Source organism: Piliocolobus tephrosceles, chromosome 18 (assembly GCF_002776525.5).
Source record: "Piliocolobus tephrosceles isolate RC106 chromosome 18, ASM277652v3, whole genome shotgun sequence".
Classification (NCBI taxonomy): domain Eukaryota; kingdom Metazoa; phylum Chordata; class Mammalia; order Primates; family Cercopithecidae; genus Piliocolobus; species Piliocolobus tephrosceles.
This window is the reverse complement of record NC_045451.1, coordinates 60,419,345-60,436,128: the sequence shown is the minus strand read 5'-3', so window position 1 is coordinate 60,436,128 and position 16,784 is coordinate 60,419,345. Positions and strand designations below refer to the sequence as shown.

Here is a 16,784-nt window from a genome sequence, read left to right as displayed (position 1 = left end):
ATAATCCCAGTACTTTGGGAGGCCAATGCAGGCAGATCACCTGAGGTCAGGAGTTTGAGACTAGCCTAGCCAACATGGTAAAACCTTGTCTCTACTAAAAACACACAAAAAAAATTAGCCAGGTGTGGCAGTGGGCATCTGTAATCCCAGCTACTCGGAAGCCTGAGGCAGGAGAATTGCTTGAACCAGGAGGTGTTAAGTTGCAGTGAGCCGAGACGGCACTACTGCATTCTAGCCTGGGCAAACGAGTAAAGCTCCATCTCAAAACAAACAAAACAAATACACAAAAGAAAATGAACAGCTTTACGCACAATAACCAAAATGTGAAAACAACCCAAAAGTCAGGTGAATGGATAAACAAAATCAACAGAAACCATTCAACAATTAGTAGAAACAGCCAGGCGCAGTGGCTCATGCCTATAATCCCAGCAGTTTGGGGGGGGGGCCGAGGTGGGCAAGTCACCTGAGGTCAGGAGTTCGAGACCAGCCTAGCCAACATAGCGAAATCCTGTCTCTACAAATACACAAAAATTAGTGGGCGGGCACCTATAATCCTAGCTACTCAGGAGGTTGAGGCTGGAGAATTGATTGAACCCAAGAGGTGGAGGTTGCAGTGAGCCGAAATCATGCCACTGTACTCCAGCCTGGGCGACAAAGTGAGACTCTGTCTCAAAAACAACAACAACAAAATCAACAGAAACAAACTACTAATAGTAAACAATGTGGATGAATCTTGCAATCACTCTGAATGAAAAAGCTAGACACAAAACAGCACATACTGTATGATTCCACTTTTCATGAAACTGTCTTATAAAGGCACTAATAAAAAAGAAAAAAAAAATTCTAGGCCAGGCAGGGTGGCTCACACTGTAATCCCAGCACTTTGGGGGGCCAAGGCAGGCAGATCATGTGAGGTCAGGGGCCTGAGACTAGCCTGGGCAACATGGTGAAACCCCATCTCTACTAAAAATACAAAAATTAGCCAGGCATGGTAGCGAATGCCTGTAATCCCAGCTATTCAGGAGGCTGAGGCAGGAGAACCGCTTGAACCCAGGAGGCAGAGGTTACGGTGAGCCGAGATCATGCCACTGCACTCCAGGCTGGGCAACAGAGCGAAACTCTGTCTAAAAAAAAAATAAAATAAAAGAAATTCTAGAGAAAGCAAACTAATCTACAGTGACAAAAAGCAGCTCAGTCATTGCCTGGGATCCAGAGTGGAGAGAGAGAGATTAACTTTTGGAGGTGACAGAAATGTTCTTTATCTTAACTGTAGTGGTGATTCCATGAATATTTAAATCTGTCAAAAACTACCAAATTGTAATTTTAAGAGAGTGCAGTTTATTATATATAAATTATGCTTTAATAAAGCTGTCCAACAAAGAGATATATATTATATGAACCTATGACTAAGAAACATTATTAAACCAAAAAAGCAAAGTGCAGAAGAGAGATTTTAGCATGTCTCCCTTTATGTAAAGAGAGAAATGGGAGATGGTGGAAGGAAGAAAATATACAGAATCATATGCCTGTTTATGCACAAAACATATCTGGAAGGAGACACCAACTAATAATAGTGATGATGTTTAAACAAGAGAATTACTAGACCAAGTGCCAGGAGTATGAGAAAAGCTTACTTTTCACTATATACCCACTGAAATGTTTTATCACGTAGACATATAACCTTGTTGAAAAATAAAAATGTAAGTCAAAATTCTCTGAAAATATAAAGTATATCTGGCACACAGATCAATCATCTTGGAAGATACTAAATCATAAAATTACACACCACTTACCTTAAAGAAATAGTATATCACCTTTTCCTTCAAGTTGATTGATGGATGATGCTTCTAATGAATGATACTTCTTATCACTTCCTGTATGTTTAATCTTAAAAAAAAAAAACTCTATAGCCAAAGACAATCTGTTGGAAAAAAAATAAGAATACAAAAATATCACTATTAATTGATACATTAAAACAACTTAGACGAAGCTAGACTAAAAAATGGCCGAGTCAGGTGCAGTGGTTCACCCCTGTAATTGCAGCACTTTGGGAGGTGGAGGTGGAAGGATCACTTGAGCCCAGGAGTTTGAGACCAGCCTGGGCAACATGATGAAACTCTTGTCTCTTCAAAAAATACAAAAATGAGCCTGGTGTGGTGGCACACGTGTAGCCCCAGCTACTTCAGAGGCTGAGGTGGGAGTATCACCTGAGCTCAAGGAGACAGAGGCTGGCAGTGAGCTGTGATCCAGTCTGGGTGACACAGTGAGACCCCCATCTCAACAACAACAACAACAAAAAACCTGTGATGATTTATCACTACTATATGCAAAACATTACACAACTGCTGTAATCCCAGCACTTTGGGAGGCCAAGGCGAGTGGATCACGAGGTCAGGAGTTCAAGAACAGCCTGGCAAAGATGGTGAAACTCCATCTCTACTAAAAAAAACAAAAAATTAGCTGGGTGTGGTGGCAGGTGCCTGTAATCCCAGCTACTGATGAGGCTGAGGCAGAGAACTGCTTGAACCTGGGAGGCGGAGGTTGCAGTGAGCCAAGATCGCGCCACTGCACTCCAACCTAGGCAACAGAGCCAGACTCCGTCTCAGAAAAAAAAAAAAAATAAGAGAGAGAGACTATGTCTCTCTCTGTTGCCCAGGCAAGTCTCAAACTCCTGTCCCCAAGTGATCATCCCACCTCAGCCTCCTGGGTAGCTGGGACCACAGGCGCATGCCACCTTACCGGACTAATTTTTTTATTTTTTGTAGAGATGGGGTCTCCCTGTGTTACCCAAGCTGGTCTCAAATCCCCCGGGCTCAAGCCATTCTCCCACCTCGGCCTCCCAAAATGCTAGGATTACAGGTGTTTGAGCCACTGAGCGCAGCCTAAAAGAATTTTTTTTATTGATACATAATGATTGTACATATTTCTGGGGTATATGTGACATTTTGATGCAGACATACAACCATGTAATAATCAAATCATGGTAACTGGGATAATTCATCACCTCAAACACTTATTACTTGTATTAGGAACATTTCAAATCTCTTCTAGTTATTTTGAAATATGCAATAAATTATTAATTACAGTCACCCTAGTGAGCTACCAAGCACTGGAACTTATTCCTTCTAACTGTATTTTTATAACCATTAACCACCTTCTCTCCATCCTCTCCTCCCCACACCCTTCTTAAGCCCCTGGTAACCACTATGCTACTGTCTACCTCCATGGGATCAACTTTTTTGTGGCTCCCACATACGAACGAGAATATGCAGTAAATTTTTCCATGCCTGGATATTTCACTCAACATAATGTCTTCCAGTTTTATCCATGTTGCTGCAGACAAGATTTCATATTTTTATGGCTGAATAATATTCCATTCCATACCACATTTTCTTTATCCATTCATCCGCTAATTAACACTTACTTACTTAGGTTGATTCCATGTCTTGCCCATTGTGAAGAGTGCAGGAATGAACATGGAAATGCAGGTATCTCTTCCATATACTGATTTACTAAAATAATTATTTTCTTAATTCCCTTTTTTGATGGTTCATCACAGTATACACAAAACTAATTTTTGTAAACTGATCTTGTGTCCTGTAACATTGTTAAATTTAATTAGTTCTAATAGGTTTTTTGTGTGAATTTCTTAGGATTTCCTACATGTAAGATCACGTCATCTGCAAAGACAGAGAGTTTTACTGCTTCCTTTCCAAACTGGATGCCTTTTATTTCTTTTCCTTTTGTCAATCTACCCTGGCTAGAACCTCCAGTGGAAATCTCCTCCTTTCAACTGTTGAAAGAAGTGTCAAGAGCAGGTATCTTCATCTTATTCCTAAGTTCAGGGGGAAAGCTTTCAGTCTTGCATTCCATTAAGTATGATGTTAGATGTGGATTTTTCACAGATGCCCTTCTATTTCTAGTTTGTTTAGCGGTTTTATCATGAAAGGATATTGGATTTTGTCAGATTTTTTTTCTGCATCTATTGAGGTAATAATGTCCGTTTCTTTCCTTTATTCTATCAACATGGTGTGTCATACTGCTTTCCATATGATGAACCAACTGTGCACTGCAGGGATAAATGCAATTTGGTCATTGTGTATTATCATTTTTATAAGTTGCTGGACTCAGTCTACAAATATTTAGTTGAGGATTTGTGTGGATATATCAATAAGAAATATTAATCTGTAGTTTTCTTGTGATGTCTTTGCCTAGTACTAAGGTCTTTTTAGTACTGTAATGTCTTTTTAGTACTAAGGTAATATCGGCCTCATAAAATGAACTAAGAGATCCTTCCTTTTCTATTTTCTGAAAAGTCTATGAAGGATTGGTGTTAATTCTTCTTTAAATGTTCAGTAGATTGCGTCAGTGAAGCCATCTGAGCCTGGGCTTTTCATTTTTGGAGGTATTTTTATTCAATCTCTGTTATAGGTCTATTCAGATTTTCTATTTCTTCTTGAGTCAGTTTATAGGAACTTGTCTATTTTATCTAGGTTATTGAAATTGTTAGCATACCACTATTCATATTCCCTTTTAACCCTTTTTATTTTGGTAATAGCTCTCATTCCTTATTTTAATAATTTGAGTCCTCTCTCATTAAAAACTTCTTTAAAAAAGATAAAAGTAGCCAGGTATAGTGGCTCACGCCTATTATCCCAGCATTTTCAGAGGCCAAGGTGGGAGAATTGCCTGAGCCCAGGTGTTCAAAACCAGCTTGGGCAACATAGCAAGATCCTATGTCTACAAAAAATAAATTAGCCAGGTGTGGTGGCACACACTTATGATCTCAGCTACTTGGGAGGCTGAGGCAGAAGGATCACTTGAGGCCAGGAGTTCTACTCCAGCTTGGGCAACATAGCGAAACTTCGAAACAAAAAACAAACAACAACAGCAACAACAAAACACAAGGTGCCCCTGGGTCTGTTGACGCATGCCTATAGTCTCAGCTACTCAGGAGGCTCATGTGAGAGGATCACTTGAGCCCAAAAGTTTGAGCCTAGACTGTGATATGATCCTGCCTACAAACAGCCACTGCACTCCAGTCCGGGCAACCCAGCAAGGATCCATCTCAAAAAAAAAAAAAAAGACCAGAATCAAACCAAGTATTTAATATATATGATCATTTGGTTTATAAGAGACAGCACTGTCACCTTAAAGAAATAGTACTGGGATAACTGAATATCACATGGGGGGAAAATGAAATTGGATCCCTAGGCTGCTCTGCCTAGGCAATAGTCATTTATTATTCCTTTACTTTGTTAATAAACTTGCTTTTACTTTACTCTAAAAAAAAAGAAAAGAAAAAGAAATTGTATTCCTACCTCATAAAATACTAAAGTCTACGGCCAATGGACTGACTATAGACCTAAAATGTGAAAGGTGAAAATATTAACTTATAAAGGATTGGTATGCACAGATTATACAATATGTATAAGGAATCCTACAAATTAATAAAACAGCCAACCATAGAGAAAAATGGGCCAGGTATGGCGGCTCACACCTGTAATACTAACACTTCGGGAGGCCTAGGCATGCAAATCTCTTGAGCACAGGAGTTTGAGACTAGCCTGGACAACATGGCGAAACCTTCTCTCTACAAAACATACAAAAATTAGCCGGGCAGAGTGGTGTTCACCTACAGTCCCATCTACTTGGGAGGCTGAGGTGGGAGGCTGCAGTGAGCCTTGATCACACCACTGCACTCCAAGCTGGGCAACAGAGTGAGACTCCATGTCAAATAAATAAATAGGATACAGAGATGATTTAATTTTAGAAATGTTAATAATATATAACATCGGCTGGGCGCGGTGGCTCACGCCTATAAGCTCAGCACTTTGGGAGGCCGAGGTTGGCAGGTCACCTGAGGTCCGGAGTCTGAGACCAGCCTGGCCAACACGGTGAAACCACATCTGTACTAAAAATACAAAAATTAGCCAGGTGTGGTGCGCATCTGTAATCCCAGCTACTCAGGAGGCTGAGGCAGGAGAATCATTTGAACCTGGGAAGTGAAGGCTACAGTGAGCCAATATTGTGCCACTGCACTCCAGCCTGGGCAAGACAGCAAGACTCCATCTCAAAAAAAAAATTTAAAAAAAGATAACGTCAACAAGTCAAATAAAAACAATTACCCTATCACTTCAATGTAGCCACTTTCCCCCTCCAAGTCACTTTTTAAAATTAATCAGCCTTTTTCCTACACAACCCTAAGATTATTTTGCCCAACCTCATCTTGATGGGTTTTTTTTTACTTTTTTCTTTACTTTGTTATTTATTTATTTATTGCCTTTAAATAGTCTCCTATCCAATTGTCTTGTATTTCAACATACCACTGGAAACGTCTAGCCATCTCAAGGTACAGTAATTCCATCAGATTTACTGCAGAATCAACCCCAGTATACCTTTCAATCCCAATGTAATTTACTGCAGGACTTTTTCCCCAAGCTGCTGTGAAAGCCTCTTCAGTTCCATAAAACACTGGTGCAAATTCAGAAAGCCATCTTAATATCTGGGAAAGATTTCTCTTCTGGGACAACAAAGTAAAGTAAGTTCTCAGCAATACTTAGCTTGAAGATGGCACAAAGCAAAGACGGCAAAGTCTATCAAGAACATCAGACCTCTCACACCTAAGGCCTTCAGTTTGCACAGATCCATTCCCACCAATCAAATGCAAGTCCGTCATAACAGTTATTTTCCCTTACTACTACCTTCCTTCTAACTCTCCTTACACCGCTGATCTCTTCCTTTCTTAAATTTATCCACAAGTCCCACATGAACCCTTTTTCTTTTCTTTTCTTTTTTTTTTTTTGAGACTGCTGCTCCCTCTGTCACCCAGGCTGAAGCGCAGTGGCGTGATCTCAGCTCACTGCAACCTCTGCCTTTCAGGTTCAAGTGATTCTCTTGCCTCAGCCTCCTCAGTAGCTGGGACTACAGGCACATGCCACCAAGCCCGGCTAATTTTTGTATTTTTAGTAGAGACGGGGTTTCACCATATTGGCCAGGCTGATCTCGAACTCCTTGCCTTGTGATCCACCCGCCTCAGGCTCCCAAAGTGCTGGGAATACAGGTATGAGCCACCACACCCAGTCATGAACCCTTTTTCTATGAAAAGCAGCTTCCTACCTTCAATCTCTTCACAATACAAATTCTACTTCCTAGCCTTAATTGAAAATTCACTCCCGGCCAGGTGCAGTGGCTCACACCTGTAATTCCAGCACTTTGGGAGGCTGAGGTGGGCAGATCACGAGGTCAATAGATTGAGACCATTCTGCACAACGTGATGAAACCATCTCTATTAAAAACACAAAAAAGTTAGCTGGGCGTGGTGGCGTGTGCCTATAGTCCCAGCTACTCGAGAGGCTGAGGCAGAAGAATCGCTTGAACCCAAGAGGCAGAGGTTGCAGTGAGCCAAGATCTCATCACTGTACTCCAGCCTCGTGACAGAGCGAGACTCTGTCTCAAAGCAAAAAAAAAAAAGAAATGAAAAGAAAAAAAAAAATCACTCTCTTCAATTTATACGCTTTTCTCTAAAACTCTCCAGTAGTGGCTGAATGGTGCCCCCCCCCCCAAAAAAAGATACACCTGTGTCTTAATCCCTGAATTAGGGATTGTGAACCTATCTTATTGGGGGAAAAAAGGTCTTTGCAGACATAATTAAATTAAGGATATTGAGATGTGATCATCCTGGATTATCCAGGTAGGCCCTAAATCCAATAACAAATATCCTTGTAAGAGAGTGGCACAGATATCCCTGTAAGAGAAGGAGACAGACACAAGACAAGAGAAAATAATACAAAAATGGTGGCAGAGATTGGAGTAATACAAAAATGGTGGCAGAGATTGGAGTAATGTGGTCATAGGCCCAGGAATGTCAGGGCAACCACCAGAAGCTAGATAAGGTAAGGAACAAATGTAAGATAATAAATTTCTATTGTTTTAAGATATCAAGTTTCTCATAATTTATTACAGCAGACATAGGAAACTAATATCTGTCCTAAGCAGGCTATATCACATCAAGGGGCCTACAGTTTCCCCAGCACAACCATTTTTCATCTTACACAAAATTCTTTACACGTCTCTTTTAAGGTTTATGCCATTCTGCTATTAAACTTTCTTTCTTCGTTGTTGTATTCCTACTGATCACCAGAAACTGTTCAATCATAGTTTTCTTCTCCAATCACACTGTTACCACCACCATCAACTTCAAAGTTCACATGGATCACCACAGATCCTTAATCTCCTTAATAATTTACCAATTCTTAATGCATTTCAACTATACAACCTTTTAACCACATCAAAGGGACGAGAGAAGTACTGACTGCAAATCTGAGTCTAGTGGCTTGTCAAATTCATAACTCCTTTCTGAAAAACTTGCCATGCCCACAGGCACCTCCTTTAAAAAAAAAATTTCTTAGACAAGTCATAGTTACATTCTCAAAGTCCTGACCATGCTATGCTTCCCATAGCTAACTAGATCAAGCATGGGTTTGTGACCCAAGAGGTGCCAATATCTAGTCACTATAAAGCAAGGTTTTTCAATCTCACCACCATTAACATTTTGAACCACACAGAATCTTTGTTGGGGGAGTGCGGGGGCGGGGGGCTGTCCTGTGCATGGAGGAGCAGCAGCCTGTTTAGCAACAGCAGCAGCAGCCCTCACCTCCGTCCACTAGATGCCAGTAGCAACCCTTCCCCTACTCCTCACAATCGAAATATCTCTAGACACTGCAAAATGTCTCCCCAGAGGCAAAATCACCCTGGATTAAGACCTACTACTGTAACAGCAAAGAACTAAATTAGGAATTACAGGATACCTGCTGCTTGAGGAATTAAAACAAGGCAAGCCAACTGCTAGAGCTGTACCATTCGCAGCCACCTTCTCAGTCCTGAAATATATTCAGGTTTCTGTAAGACCTGGTGAATTGTTCTTCAGCAAAGCCTAGTGTTTGCGGATTCCTGTTCTTTCCTTCCACAAGATCTAGCTCTGTGTTAAACAGTCTTCTCTTCTTTATTTCTACATATCCTCCCAATGAACTACTATTATTTAAGGTAACCCAAGTATTTCTCACATTCTAAAATGCATAATATATCACTTGAGGTCAGGAGTTCGAGACCAGCCTGGCCAACATGGCAAAACCCCATCTCTACTAAAAATACAAAAAATTAGCCGGGCGTGGTGGTGGGCGCCTGTAGTCCCAGCTACTCGGGAAGCTGAGGCAGGAGAATGGCGTGAACCCGGGAGGCGGAGCTTGCAGTGAGATCCAGCCACTGCACTCCAGCCTGCGTGACAGAGCGAGACTCCATCTCAAAAAAAAAGACTAAATTTATCTTCTGAAAACTATCTATTTTTGATGAAAAATTTAATCTAGTGTCTTGTGATAACAACAAACTTTCAAACACTAGTTGAACAAAATACAACAGTAAATTTCAAATTTCCATGGGGACAAGATTACTTCTTAAAAGCAACAGGTATTTGTTTAATTTAATAACTCGATTTTTTGATGGGCTAAAATAGTCTACAACTACAATGTGTGTGTATGTGTATCTTTTTTATATATGAAAAACTACAGGAGAGCGCCACCATGTCTGGCTAGTGTTTTTTTGTAGAGACAGGGTTTGGCCATGTTGCCCAAGCTGGTCTTGAACTCCTGGGTTCAAGCTATCCACCTGCCTCAGCCTTCCAAGGTGCTAGGATCACAGGTGTAAACCACCATGCCTCGCCTATGGTATATATTTTAAATATCTATAAAGATAGATGCTGGGAATAGGCCGGCGGATCACGAGGCCAGGATATGGAGACCATCCTGGTTAACACGGTGAAACTCCATCTCTACTAAAAATACAAAAAATTAGCCAGGCGTGGTGGCAGGCACCTGTAGTCCCACCTATTCGGGAGGCTGAGGCAGGAGAATGGCTGAACCTGGGAGGCGGAGCTTGCAGTGAGCCAAGATCGCGCCACAGCACTCTAGGCTGGGCAAAACAGCAAGACTCCCACTCAAAAAGAAAAAAGAAAAAGGCCGGGCACTGTGGCTCACTCCTGTAATCCCAGCACTTTCGGAGGCCAAGGCAGGTGGATCATGAGGTCAGGAGATAGAGACCATCCTGGCTAACACGGTGAAACCCAGTCTCTACCAAAAAATACAAAAAATTAGCCGGGCGTGGTGGCAGGTGCCTGTAGCCCCAGCTACTCAGGAGGCTGAGGCAGGAGAATGGCTGAACCCAGGAGGCGGAGCTTGCAGTGGGCCAAGATCGCGCCACTGCACTCCAGCCTGGGCGACAGACCGAGACTCCGTCTCAATAAATAAATAAATAAATAAATAAAATAATACTTGTCACAAAGACTGTACTATTTACAGGAGATAAAAGTAAGTTAAATTTAATCCTCTCCAACAATGCCATAATAGGAACCTTTCCTGGGCCAGGCGTGGTGCCTCATTCCTGTAATCCCAGCACTTCGGGAGGCTAATGTGGGCTGATCACTTGGGCTCAGGAATTTGAGACCAGCCTGGGCAACACAGTGAAATCCCATCTCTTCAAAAAAAAAAAAAAAAAAAAAAAAAAACAGAAAAAAACCTTTCCTAATATAAAGCTACTTGGAGTCCTACAAAACTTTTAGGAGTATAAGGGGATCCTAAGACCAAAAAGTTTGAGAAGCACTGCATTAAAGAAGTATTTAATGCCTCCTTTTAATTTACCCTGAGTTTTTATCTGTGAGAATCTTATCTATGCTGCCATAAATGTTTAAAGTTCTTAGAAATGCTCCTGATATATCACCAGTGCTTAAGTATTCACTGTAATATAATTAGCTATAATATTACAGAGAAAATGTTTTTATGAAAAGATAGAAAATATTGGCCAGGCATGGTAGATCATGCCTGTAATCCTGGCACTTTGGGAGGCTGAGGCAGGGGGATCACCTGAGGTCAGGAGTTCAAGACTAGCTTGGCCAACATGGTAAAACCCCATCTCTACCAAAATATAAAAAAACCAGCCGGGCATGATGGCAGGTGCCTGTAATCCCAGCTACTCGGGAGACTAAGGCAGGAGAATTGCTTGAAGCCTGGAGGCAGAGGTTGCAGTGAGCCAATATAGTGCAGCCTGGGAGACAGAGCGAGACTCCTTCTCAAAAAAAATTTTTTTTTAATTTACTTAGTTACTCCTGGCTTCGCTTAACTACTTGCCAACTCAATTTCCATCTTATCATTATCCCCTTCAGTTGCAATAACTACATTAATTCTAAACATTCAATTATTTACCTTAAAGCAGTAGTGCTCGAAATGTGATATGGGGACTCTCAGGATTCCTGAGATCAAAATCATACGATAGTAAAAGATTAAAAGTACAAAACAGACCAATGAATTCTAATGCAGAATACAAAACACATGTAGACATGGTTTCAGATTCTACATTGCAACTAACCTTTAAGAAATTACCACTTGAGCCGGGCACGGTGGCTCAAGCCTGTAATCCCAGCACTTTGGGAGGCTGAGACGGGCGAATCATGAGGTCAGGAGATCGAGACCATCCTGGCTAACACGGTGAAACCCCGTCTCTACTAAAAAATACAAAAAACTAGCCGGGCGTGGTGGCGGGCGCCTACATGTAGTCCCAGCTACTCAGGAGGCTGAGGCAGGAGAATGGCGTGAACCCGGGAGGCGGAGCTTGCAGTGAGCTGAGATCCGGCCACTGCACTCCCACCTGGGCGACAGAGCAAGACTCTGTCTCAAAAAAAAAAAAAAAAGAGAGAAATTACCACTTGTTAAGTTTTGTTGCAGGATCAGAGTATCACAACTATCTGAAAAAGTTAAAATAAATACCCACCCAACATACTGGTCATAAACTTCAACCAGAAACATACATAGCAACAGATTGATAGGAGAATTCAGCTGTCTTCTATCAGGCCAAACATTAAGGAGATTTACAAAAATGTAATACCATCACCATTCTTTCACTAAATTATTTTGGAATATAGTTTTTCATTAAAATGTTAATTTATTAAATACATTAACCTGGGTGTGCACACCTGTAGTCCCACCTATTTGGGAGGCTGAGGCAAGAGGATCACTTCAGCCCAAGAGCTCAAGGCCAGCCTAAGCAACACAGTGAGCCCGTTACTTAAAAAAAAAAAAAAAAATTAATTAAAATTAAAATGTTATTTATATTAAGCTGTAGTTTAATTATTTCATATGAATATATATGAAATTAATTCCTAATACAGTGACTATCAATAGATATAAACTCATATAAGCAAAAGCTACTTGGAGTCCTATAATTTTTAAGTGTAAGGGGATCCTAAGACCAAAATGTTTGAGAATCACTACATAAAAGTAGTATTTATTACCTCCTTTTAATTTACCCTCTGAGTTTTTATGTGAATCTTACATATGCTGCCATAAATGTTTAAAGGAAGCTGAAGAGAGCATAGGATATAAGTCTTCCTTTAAGCATTGTAATGCAATCAAGCTTAAGATGTATATGCCCCTTCCCCTCAGGAAAAAACAAGACATGATGGCTGGGTTAACAGAATGCTCTTATTTGCCAAAAGTAACTATAGTATTTTTTTTTTTTTCCTGAGATGGAGTCTCGCTCTGTCACTCAGGCTGGAGTGCAGTGGCACAATCTTGGCTCACTGCAAGCTTCACTTCCCGGGTTCAAGCGATTCTCCTACCTTGGCCTCCCTAGTAGCTGGGATTGCAAGCCCCCGACACCAAGCCCTTTTAATTTTTGTATTTTTAGTAGAGGTGGGGTTTCACCATGTCTGTCAGGCTGGTCTTGAACTCCTGACCTTGTGATCCGCCCACCTTGGCCTCCCAAAGTGCTAGGATTACAGGCATGAGCCACCGCACCCGGCCAAGTAACTACAGTATTATAATACAGCTATAATACGGAACTTATACAGAAAAAACAGAACCAAAGGATTTCCATTGAATGATCCACAGAAAAATATGAAAGTCAGGGTTACAAAAGAAGTAATATAGTCCTTAAGTTAATTATCTACAGTAACAATTTTACAGGAGTTGGTTTCTAGTATCTAAATTTTAATCACCTTCAATAGAAGGTATTCCAAGAACTCTATGTGGAACAAAAATCTGCCAATAAAAGTCATGAAAAAGTAGGCCGGCGCAGTGGCTCACGCCTGTAATCCACTTTGGGAGGCCGAGGCGGGTGGATCACAAGGTCAGGAGACCAAGACCATCCTTGCTAACACGGTGAAACCCCGTCTCTACTAAAAAATACAAAAAATTAGCCAGGCGTGGTGGCGGGCGCCTGTATTCCCAGCTACTCAGGAGGCTGAGGCAGGAGAATGGTGTTAACCCGGGAGGCGGAGCTTGCAGTGAGCCGAGATCGCGCCACTGCACTCCAGCCTGGGAGACAGAGCGAGACTCCGTCTCAAAAAAAAAAAAAAAAAAAAAAAAAAAACATGAAAAAGTAACAATCCATTATTCTGAACTGTGCAGCGCTTCATCAACAGAATAAACACAATCAGCTCTGCATAATAAATTACCAAGCTAAAAAGGACTATTTGGCAAAAGAAGTTAATAGTATTCATTAATTAGGGTACTTTTTTATTCTGTGAAGCACAATTCATCAATTTAAATGACAGCACCTTGTATGGGACGGACATTTAAAAAATTATTTGGCCAGGCATGGTGGCTCACGCCTGTAATCTCAGAACTTTGGGAGGCCGAGGCAGGCAGATCACCTGAGGTCAGGAATTCGAGACCAGCCTGGCCAACACGGTGAAACCCTAGCTCTACTAAAAATACAAAAAATTAGCCGGGCGTGGTGGCACCTGTCTGTAATCCCAGCTACTCGGGAGGCTGAGGCAGGAGAATCGCTTGAACACAGGAGGCGGAGATTGCAGTGAGCCGAGATCTCACCACTGCCGTCCAGCCCAGGCGACAGAGTGCGACTCCATCTCAAAAAAAAAAACAACTACTTGTTCACTACAGGATTATAATATTGATTGAGAAAGGTGAAACAATAGCGTATTTTCCACAGTTAGCAATGATAAAAGAGTTCTAGCTCATAAGCCAGGGCAAATTTTGGAATTGTGCTTCCAAAGTTACACATCTGACCCAACAGTCATATTCTGCATTCTGCCTAAAAGGGAAAAAGTGGCTCTATTACAGTCCTAGTTTCCTCATTTCCTCACATGCTCTATGCCTCAATTTGCTGCTTCCAAATTAAGCACTTTTTAAAACACTTCTCATCCTACTCCCATGTCTAATTCCATTGATTAGATTTTTTGCTTTTCAATTAAAAAAAAAAAAAAAAAAAAAAAACCAGGCACAGTGGCTCAGGCCTGTAATCCCAGCACTTTTGGAGGCCCAGGTGATCACTTCAGCCCAGGAGTTCGAGACCAGTCTGGGCAACATGGCGAAACTCCGTCTCTACAGAAAACTTAGCCTAACATGGTGGCGCACGCCTGTAGTCCCAGCCACTCAGGGAGGCGGAGGTGTGAGGATTGCTTGAGGCCGGGGAGGTAGGTCAAGGCTGCAGTGAGCCGTGGTTACACCACTGCAATCCAGCCTGGGCGACAGAGTGAGACCCCATTTCAAAATAAAATAATAACTTAAAACTTTATTAGTATTGGTGTCCTGTGTAAAGCAGAAACTAAGGACTAGGTCGGAAGACAAAATGAATATAGCATAGTTCACCGCAACCTGGATGTTTTCAACTGAAATCCAAGTTTTATCCAGTTTAAAAAAAAAAAATGTTGGTGGGGGGACTAACCACACCTTATGCCACCAAGTAGCCCTTTTGTTTCCTGCGAAGGTTATTTATTGAGATATCATTTTGTAATAATATTTAGATACTGTGTGCTGAGATTCCTGTTTAAAGGAATCTCACTGCAGCTAAGACTACAGAAAACATGGTTCACAACACTTCTCAAATCGCAAAGCTTGAGCTCCTTCCTCTCTCCCTGGTCCCTGCTGCTTCCCCATCGCCCCGGGAAATAAAGTACACGCCGGATCTTCGGAAGCATCATTGAGAGGCGGAGGGCGAGGAGGAAGTCTTATAATTGTTGGACTTGCTATCCCATTCTGCCTGTGCAAAATAAACCCACACATTAAAATAATCTTGAACTGCGATAAAAATCGAGGACCCAGTTCTCTTTGGCTCGCCTCTCTCCATCGCTATAAACTTCACTGCGGCCCTCAGTGCACTCATTTCTACTCCAGAGCCGCCCTACCTGTGCGGAGACCCCCATCTCCAGCCCAAGTTACTCTATGACCTTGGGCCCGCTCCCCTTCCAAGCTAAAGGCTGTAAAACCAGGACCCCACATCGCACCCCGCAGACTGCAGAGGCCTCCAGGCTCACGCCGGGTCAGAGAGTTGCGGCGGGGGTGAGCGAGCGACTGGCTCGGGGGAAGCGATGGGAAGAGAAAACGCTGGGGGCGGAGACGGGGCTCGGGGCTACCTGCTGGACCAGCGCCGGCACCACCCCGGTGCTAGCAATGGCTGCACGCCACCTCGGGGCTCCCAGAGCCCTCGCGGCCGTGCTAGGAACTCCGACCCTGCCCCGTCCGCGGTCACGACCCTTATGAACTCCGACCGCTCAGCAAGCAGCGGCAGGTGGTGCTCGGCCGCGAGAGCAGGTTAGCTGCCTACCTCAGGCGACGGCGTCTCGGAGCCCAGAGCCTCCCGCCTCCCTCTCAGGGGCGCGAAGAGCTGGGACTGAAGCAGTAGGAAGAGGCGTGCGAGGCAACACGCCACCGAGGGTGGAACAGGAAGAGGGAGAACCGTCCGCTCCCTGGAGAGGCTGGCAAAAGGGAGGTGAGGACGCAGGCGGCGGGGACCGTCAGGGACACTGGCGTACCTTCCTTTCGCCTGGCGGAGGGTCAGACTAGAGCCAGCGGATCGCCTCACATCCGGGTATCAGAAGACACTCAGCTGCTACTGCTGCGGCCGCCGCCTCCCCTGCGGCGCAAACACCAAACTTCCGGCGACGACGGCGACGCCTCGCTCGTCAGATGGGAGTTACCTGTGACTGTCTTGGGTGCGCTTGCGCAACGCTCCTCTTCAGCCCTAACCGGCTCAGCTGACGTGCCCAGAAGACGAAAATGGCCGCCACGCTCACTGCGTGTCACGCAGTTTTTCACCCCGGCCCGGACGGCTGGGCGTCGGGGAAAGGCGAGCTGGTGTCCATCCTCAGCGCAGGCGCGGTGGGAGGCCTCGCGCGCGCGCCTCCGCGGGTGGTCGCCTGGCGGGGAAGTGGCGGCGCCCCCTAGCGGCGGCCGCTTGTCCTCCCTGGGGTCATCGCTTTGAGCTAAAAACCACCGAGGCCCCCTGCGGTCGTGGTTTACCTTAGAAATTTGTCGCAACTGGTTGCTATGTAGGTTTTGGCTGCTTCTGTCTGCGACGTACAATCCAAGTGCCTTTGGTCTTCCATATGAGCCAATGTAAAGAAGGAGGGTGGCGCCGAGCGCGGTGGTTCACGCCTGTAATCCCAGCACTTTGGGAGGCAGAGGCGGGTGGATCATTTGAGGTCAGGAGTTCGAGACCAGCCTGACCAACATGGTGAAACCCCGTCTCTACTAGAAATACAAAAATTAGCCGGGCGGTAGTGGCGTGCGCCTGTAATCCCAGCTACTAGGGAGGCTGAGGCGGGAGATTCCTTGAGCCTGGGAGGCAGAGGTTGCGGGTGAGCTGAGACTGGGCCACTGCACTCTAGTCTGGGCGAGTGAGACCCTGTCTCAAAAAAAGAAAAAATGAGGGTGCAGTCCCTGCACTGCCCTCCATCGTCTCCAAAAAAATTCAGGGCTTCATCCTCTGCTTGCACA

General features: G+C 43.6%; 1 protein-coding gene across 1 annotated transcript in view; it reads right to left on the bottom strand.

The window, feature by feature from the left end:
• ESCO1 (establishment of sister chromatid cohesion N-acetyltransferase 1) overlaps window positions 1–16,177 on the bottom strand; it is a 69,012-nt gene extending 52,835 nt beyond the window's left edge. Inside the window, exons 1-2 of the mRNA XM_031934505.1 lie at window positions 15,821–16,177; window positions 1,794–1,921 (exon numbers count right to left, since the gene is read on the bottom strand). The gene's annotated coding sequence lies outside the window, so the exon portion shown is untranslated. The remainder of the gene's footprint in view (window positions 1–1,793; window positions 1,922–15,820) is intronic.
• Window positions 16,178–16,784: the final 607 nt, after the last annotated feature.